Source organism: Pteropus alecto, unplaced genomic scaffold (genome assembly GCF_000325575.1).
Source record: "Pteropus alecto unplaced genomic scaffold, ASM32557v1 scaffold196, whole genome shotgun sequence".
NCBI classification, from domain to species: domain Eukaryota; kingdom Metazoa; phylum Chordata; class Mammalia; order Chiroptera; family Pteropodidae; genus Pteropus; species Pteropus alecto.
This window is the reverse complement of record NW_006439717.1, coordinates 1,502,955-1,504,823: the sequence shown is the minus strand read 5'-3', so window position 1 is coordinate 1,504,823 and position 1,869 is coordinate 1,502,955. Positions and strand designations below refer to the sequence as shown.

At 60.8% G+C, this 1,869-nt stretch overlaps 1 long non-coding RNA gene across 1 annotated transcript in view; it reads right to left on the bottom strand.

Annotated features, from left to right (window-relative positions):
* Positions 1 to 70: 70 nt before the first annotated feature.
* The window catches only part of LOC107196016, a 4,983-nt gene continuing 3,184 nt past the window's right edge, over positions 71 to 1,869 (bottom strand). The window contains exons 2-3 of the long non-coding RNA XR_003047793.1: positions 690 to 902; positions 71 to 526 (exon numbers count right to left, since the gene is read on the bottom strand). This is a non-coding gene — a long non-coding RNA (uncharacterized LOC107196016). The remainder of the gene's footprint in view (positions 527 to 689; positions 903 to 1,869) is intronic.

Below are 1,869 nucleotides of genomic sequence, written 5' to 3'. Positions count from 1 at the left end.
CACTTCTGCTCTCTCTTTTACAGCCAAAACAAAAACAATAAATAAATAATAAAAACTATACACATTTTAAAAACGCACACAACCTCTTTATCTCCTCTGAATAGTTGAAGCTGAGTAACTTGGGGGTAGGCAGGTAGTAGGAGAATCCTTGGACCAACTGGACTAGACCACAAACGGAGAGGAAGAGGTGCCCTCACAAAGTGCTTTCCAGGTTAAGTAAGCCCCGCCTGAGGAGGAGCTGGGGGTAGAGAGAATTTATTCTCCCCCAATTCAGCTCCCTTTGGAATGAGGGCGAGTGGAAGGTCAGCTAAACAGATGGGGAGAGAAGTCTTCCAAGATCTCCAGGGGATGGGAAGGTTGAGGGGGGAGGTTACGGGGGCGGTGGGCGCCGTCGACCTAAAAGGAAAGAGTTCTAGCCGGTGGGGACCCGGGTCATTCAGCTTCGGTGTGTGTCGTCTCCAAAAGGGGATCTGCTGCACCCTCCCCGTACCCCAGCCGCCGTCTTTGGTATGAAGAAGAGTCCAACCTGGGAGTGTCGGGGTATGGAGGGACCAATGAGAGGCTGATCCGTTCAGAGGGTGCAGGGAGAGAGCTGGCTGGGGTTACACCCCTGCCTCCCCCTTCCCCCGCCAGAACTTGGGCTTGTCCTGTTTGACGTGCCCGCCGAAGGGGGCGGGAGGGGTACTGACCAGGGGAGCGATCCCGCGACTCTACTCCCTGCTGCCCCAGGCCCTGCCGAGTCGCTGCGGGACTAAGCGTGGCTGTCCCTGGAGACCAGGATGGAGGTAGGAGCGGTCTAGAGTTCCAGAGGGGCCAAGTATCTAAAAGGAGCCCCATGGAGGTGGGAATGGAGTGCAGTCTGGAGTCTTCATACTAAGGGTCTGTCGATGGTATCGCAGTTCCTGGAAAGAGGGGAGTGAGAGGGTTTTGTCCTAGGCTTGGGTGGGGGTCTGGCTCGCGGCTGCGCCCCCTCTGCTCCGGCCAGGGCAGCGCCTCCTGCTGGCAGGGCCAGAACTCTGCCGGCCAGCTGATGGGACCCTGGGGCGGGTGCCGCCACCTGGAGGGCATGTGCGGCCGCCCTCCGAGTAAGTCCAGGGGGCGCTGCATGCTTTGGGGGAGGAGCCGCGTCGCCTCGCCCTTTGCTTCTGCGGGCAGTCCCGCGGCGCCAGCACCCAGAGAGGAGTGACAGTAGAGCCTCCCCAGGCGCATCCCGCCGGAGCCACAGGGTCTGGGCCTGGGACAGAGGGATGGACGTGGCTTCCCCGAAACCCAGAGGGGGCGCCTTGACGCTGGGGCTAGCGAGTGGTACACGAGCGTTCTTCTTTTTCGATCCGTTCCTCTGCTGAGGTCGATCGGAGCCGCCCTCTGGGACCGCGGCGCTTTCATTCCTCCGGCGCTACAGGCTGGGCGCGGGCGCACGGAGCTTGGTCCGGGGGATCAGAACCTTCCGCTCCAAGCTCCAGAGTCCTGCCGGCCCTTAAGCTACTTCTGCCTGTGGCGGTGGGTGCTCCAGAGTCCTTTTTCTAGGGAGGGAGTAGAGGAAGAAGCGGAGGGTGAGAGAACGGAGAAGGGAGAAGAGGTATGTGGATGGAAGGACAGTGGGTGACACCCCGATAAACAGAACAGGGATCGTAGAGAGAAGGAAGAGACAGAAATGGAGAGGGCAGGACTGAAAGGCGACGGGAGAGGGCGAGAGTAACAGAGAAGGCGAGAAAGGGAGAGAGAGGGAGGGAAGGAAGGAGGGAGGAGGTAAGGGGGAGGGAACCTGAAGAGAGAGAAGGGAGCAGGCGGCGGAGCCTGGCGGGCGTGGGGCGAGGCCCGGCGTGCAGGCGGGAGCCTGTGTGCAGAGCTGCGTCCGGGTCCGGCTCC